This window comes from Arachis ipaensis, chromosome B10 (genome assembly GCF_000816755.2).
Source record: "Arachis ipaensis cultivar K30076 chromosome B10, Araip1.1, whole genome shotgun sequence".
NCBI lineage: Eukaryota > Viridiplantae > Streptophyta > Magnoliopsida > Fabales > Fabaceae > Arachis > Arachis ipaensis.
The window spans coordinates 130,019,010-130,024,932 of record NC_029794.2 but is presented as its reverse complement, the minus strand read 5'-3'; positions in this window follow the sequence as shown (position 1 = coordinate 130,024,932).

The following is a 5,923-nucleotide window of genomic DNA, read 5'->3' as shown; positions in this document are numbered from 1 at the left end:
TTTATGGCAGTAGATGCGGTGGTTGCTATTTTAGTGGTGGACGATGGTATGGTGTTAGTGGTGGTCGCAGCCAGTGCAACGGATGTCATGGTCATCATCGATGCTGTGGTGATGGATACGGAGGACGAAGCGGCGGAAGAGAGCAAATTGCTAAATAAAGTTCTCAGTGGCGTACACGAACACCACTCCAAAAGAGACTATGAATTTCCGTCCCTTCAAAACAAAAAGAATAGGTAGATATGCCACTTGAATTTAGAAATTGCTGCTATGAACGTCATTAAGTTTAGCCATCCGTGTCTTTATTTTAAGCGTGCATGTTTCTTGGATCAACCAATGCTTGATAACCCTTGCTTTTTGCAACTTAAGAGAAAATTACAAAAGATTTTCTTTTATTTTGATAACCCCTGCATCGGCAATAATTTGATAGAAATGTGTTAAAAAAAGTAATAAATGTATTTATTTGGCATTATATACCACATTCAATAGTAAAAAGATTATAAATTAACATGATATCGTAACATAAGGCACTTAAGTATTTCTTAAAAGAAAAATGTAGCAACCTAAGATTAGGACCAAAAAGTAAGTTGTCAAAAGTTATTAGAATGAGTGATGTACATTGTACCATCGCTCATTCATTTATTGTTCAATTTTCTATGTCTGCGAGGAGTACAGTTCAGTGTTTGATTCAAAGGGTTTGCACGGGTGGCAATTGATTTAGGGCTGCTCCTCAGGGGTCAGGGCCATGCTTCTTCTTCCTCTTCTCAGCAAATCATTGACAAGGAAGATGAGTATACAAGGCTCACGAGTAAACTCCACTCCCCCTCTTTCTCCTCAATTTGTTTGCTGAAACTTCTCAAATCCTATTTTTCTTCTTTCTGAATGTCTCTTATTTTCACTTTTCCAACGTGATTATTGTTCTGTTGAACTTACATAATCCTCTTTAATTAACTGATATCTTGAATTATAATCAGAAAATGAAAAAACGATTATTTGCGATTAATTCACCTTTATCTGCTGTAACAGTCTATCAATTTAGTTAAGGCTAGGAATTTATTTTTGATGTTTCAGATGAAACGATTTCTCCAGAAATGTGTTTGTTATATGCCATTGCATATGCGATGTTAATTAATTGTTCTTTTATACTATGAGTGTTCATGTTAACCTTTTACTTAAATACTAAAAATTTCCCCATCTGTGAATATTAGCATATTTATTTAGTGAATTTGATATATGTAATATGACTAATACTTATCTTTTCCTCATGCTTCTTGGAATGACAATAGTGTCCACTGTATAGTTTATTATGTCTTATTCCTGAGGCAATATAATTTAAATCTAGGATAGTTGATAATAATTATCATTCTTATATGTAGCCAGTACAAGACCAGACCTATCTGGAGGCTATATTATTCTGAATAAGTAAAAGGTATTCTGTACGATATTCCAATCAGTTTGTCCTAGAGATCTAATACTTTGTGTCGATGGTTCACACCAAATCTAAATTGGCATTACATGATCCATCTCGGCCAAAGGCAAATAGATGTGGCTACAATTTCTTCTTTGCTGATAACTATTTGAGGTTTTGACCTTTATTCCATAGTTAAAAGAGACTGATTAGTAAGAGGATTTGTGCTTGAAATATTTATACCTATACCAATGTAAAAGTATCATAAATGATAATAATACTGAAATGTTTTGCTTATAAAACATCTTTGTTTGATTGAATAAACATTCTATCTCGAGAAATATAGAAGCTATAAGCCGCAATTATTAGTTTATCCCTAAAACGTTAACTTATTTCCTATACATTCTATTTTTTAATCTATATTATAGCTAATAGTTTGTATCGCTCTTCCTACCCAAGGAATTTTTAATATTTTTACATTGATCAAATAACGTGTCATATTTCATTTGTTTTAGCGGTACTCTATTAATCTATTAATTGTTAAACCAATTCTTACACGAGTTGTAAAAATTTTTAATTTTCCTAGCTTTTTAATTTTTTAGTTTTATTAATTGAAAAATTTGTTTCAATTGTGTAAATTAATAAAGGAAAAATGCACCCCAAATGAAATAATACATATAATTTATATGTGTAAATTAATTAATTCATATATGCATTGTTAGATGACCTTAATCATAAGTAAAGGCTTGTTGTAAACCCCGATTAATTAGTAGATAATTAGTCAGTAAATTAGTTTTTAATAAGGAGGATTAGAAATATGAAAATTATATCAAATTAGGATAGAGCTCATCGAAACGAGAATTTTGACACTAATTTCGAAGAAAACGGTCCAAAATTGGACCGAACAGATCGAACCAGTTGAACTAGACCTGAACCGGGCTGTCGGTCTAACCGGACCAGCCCTTTTAAGTGAACTCAAGCTTTGTCTTCTCCCCATTTCAACGACAATGAAGCTTTCAGCTTCCAGGGAGAGGAGAAACGAGAAAAGCTCCCGAAACCCTTACGGTGGTTTTCGATTCCCGTAACTTCTCCGTCCGAGCTCTGATTGCCGCACCGTTTGCGGCCACGCGTCTACCGCGTCAAGCTCTACGTTTCTACCAGAACAATTTCTTTGGTAAGCCATTAATCACTTTCAGCCACTCTTTTCTCCCAATTTTCAAATAATTGGAAGAGATGTTGAATTTCTTTGATTTCTGATGTTTTAGGATCCAATTAACTTGAGGGAAACGTTCGCTCTTGCTTATGTGAAGTTGGGTAAGGTGATGATACGATAATTCTATTTTAATTTCATTGAATTTGAGCTTTGAGTACTAAATTGGGTATATATGTGTTATAAATGTGTATTAGGTTGTGAATAAATAATTGGAGCTTGGAATTGTGAAAATTGGAATTTAGAGGAAGCTGAGCTTTGTGTTTAATGAATTCTGGAAGGGCTGTGTTTGCTTTAATTAAAATTTCCTTGATCGTTACGTGGAAATCGGCCAAGGTATGGTTTAGGTTTCTTGCATTTAATATGTAAGGTTATGTGAAAACTTAGGCTAGATGACCATAGGATAAGTTGGAATGTATGTGAATGTTGTGGTTTAGTGTTTTGTTATTAAATATGGATTGATGTGGTATTGATTAGTTGAAGAGTTAATGAAATGTTAATCAATGAGTTGAGGACACGAATGTGTAATTCATAAATTATGGTTTGATTGTGAGACTTGGCTTGTATATGTAAGCAATTATTGTTGGTGGTTTTGGCTTCTTGTGATAATTGTGGATGTAAGTATGATGTTTATGGTGGATATGGTGTTGAGGAAATAGGACTTGTTGATATTAATATGTGCAGATGAATGTATTGACAGTATGAAAATTGTTGAAATGAGAAAAGAGGTTTTGCAAGTTTTCTAAAAAGTTGGTTTTTGGCCGAACTTCGGCAAGGTATAACTTAGCTTTCGGACCCTAATTCGTTCCCAACTTGTTTTAAAATGAAAATTGGGTTCGGCATATTTATGTCACTCGAAGAACAGGTGAAAAATATTGTAAATTGAAGAAGTTATAGAGTTTGAAAGTTATGCCTGCAATATGTTCTGTTTTGGCAATTTTGATCTTTCCTGCTACTACAAGCTAGCTTCTGCATCAGCTTTATTTTTTTAAAGAAAGTATGCCCACGCGTACGCGTGGAGTGGATTTTCAGCGATGCGTAAGTGACGAGTCCATGTGTGCGCGTAAGGGGTGAACAATCATGTCCACACGTACGCGTGACATAAAGATTTCACCTACGCGTATGCATGACAAGGGACGCGCGCGAGCTGCGTTTTTGCAATTCCACGCGTACGCGTGAGCCACGCGTACGCGTGGAACCTGTTCCAGCAAACATAATTTTTAAGGTTTTTAAAACCTATTTCAAATTACAAAACCTCTATTTTCATTCCATTGGTCATAAATAATAGTGTTAAACTTGATAATCAGAGGAAGCTAGGAAGTAGGATAACTTGAAGGTGAAGTAAAGTTGAAAAAAGATGAATTGATTATGAGATGTTATGGATAAGTCATATATGATACTTGACTGGATGTTCTGATGAAAGATTATGTATGAAATTTAGCTTGAATGATTTAATGATCTGAGATACGAGATTCCCTAGATAAAGTGTCGTGGCTTGCCACCACGTGTACCAGGTTGAAAACTCGATACTCTATTGACCCTACAACGTAAGTGTGATCGGGCACTATATAAATTCCCAGAAATGTTACCCCCGTTGAGCAATATTGATTATTTGAGATAAAGCTATGCATAGACTCTTGAGGATGCTCGTTGGAAGACAGTATAAGTACAATTCAGACTTGTCGGGTTGGCTGGATAACCGACAGATGAGCCTCATCAGCCATAGGACAGGCATGCATCATATGCATAATACTTGAATTACTTGCTTGTGCTTTAATTGGGTGTGCCTATATGTACTTGCCATGTTAAATGTGTATTTGTTACCTGCAGTATTTGTAACCTCCTTGTGCTTGCCTTTATCTGTCTATCTGTCTGTGAAAATGCATGATGGAGTTGGAGATGTGGAGGAATGTCAGTATGAGACTTAGATTTAATGTTAAGTTAAGTTAGGTTTAAATACTCTTAGAAAACCACCTTTTATGGCTCCTGTTTAATACTTTAAGCTCTATAATCTGAGTGTTGGCGTTCTAGGGTTGCCTTTGGCATTCCCAGGACCTTATATCTTATATGTATGGCACCTTTACCATACTGAGAACCTCCGGTTCTCATTCCATACTATGTTGTTGTTTTTCAGATGCAGGTCGGGAGCCATATCGTTGGGCGTCTGGACTCTTAAAGCGGAGGGGTTACTGGGTAGTTTTGTTGAACAGTGATGTATATATATGTATTTAGCTTTCTCTCCACATAACTTGTTCTTTTGAACCTCTTAGAGGTTTATGGAGAGGCAGGATTGTGTATATGTACTTTTGGGTTTTGAATATGTATGTATATATGTGTAAATATTCTCCGGCCAGTCTTGACTTCGCAGGCTGAGTTAGGAGCTTGTTATTTTGTATCTTTGGTACTCTATTCCTACTTTTGCTATCTTATGTTTAATAGTTATGGTTTTCTTAGTACGCAAGTTAACTCGTTTCTTGAGCGTTGCGCTTTTATTTCGCGATTTTTATTTCCCCTATTCTTCAAGACTCCTAGCATATTATAATTCTTCTGCTAATATATGTACTCATTTTATTTTAGAAGTCGTAATACCACACCACCTTCGTTTTATGACTTAAACGTAGAGCTTAGTGTGGTAGGTGTTACACTTGTCATTTTCATTGTATATGTTATTATCTTAGACTATTAACAGATTTCGAAGTTAAACTTTAACAACCATGGTATTATACTTGCCCAAGCCATTTTTTGTTCATCTTTCAAAGATAAAATCAAATCAAGCTAAAGGGTATTAATTGAGAATACAACAATTTTTCATAATGTTATTTATGTATGTATAATTTTGAAACCTATTTAATAATATAATTTTTAGACATTTCTATTATTCTACAAATTCATTATTTTTTGGATCAATTAAGTATGGATACTTATGAACTTATTCTTGGACATTTCTATTATTCTATAAATCTGTTCACAACTTTAGTTTACAATTATTCTATAATAATGTGTTTATTATAATTTAACGGCATTCGTAATCTTAACTTATATGCTCTTGCAAGTTTCTCAAGAGTAAAGTTAGATGACTTTATTCTTATAATTCAATTTAAAACAAGATGTCCATTTTTAGTAAAATTAGATAATTTCGTCCATCCTTTTCTTGCAAGACTTCATTCAGTGATAACTGTATTTTGTTTTATGCTTTGTATATATGTATATAGATTCTCCACCTTTGTATTTTGTTTTTTGTCCCTCCTAGAGGTCGACTTGGAAAAATAGGTATTTTGTTATATATTTTGGTTTACTCTTTTGGGTTA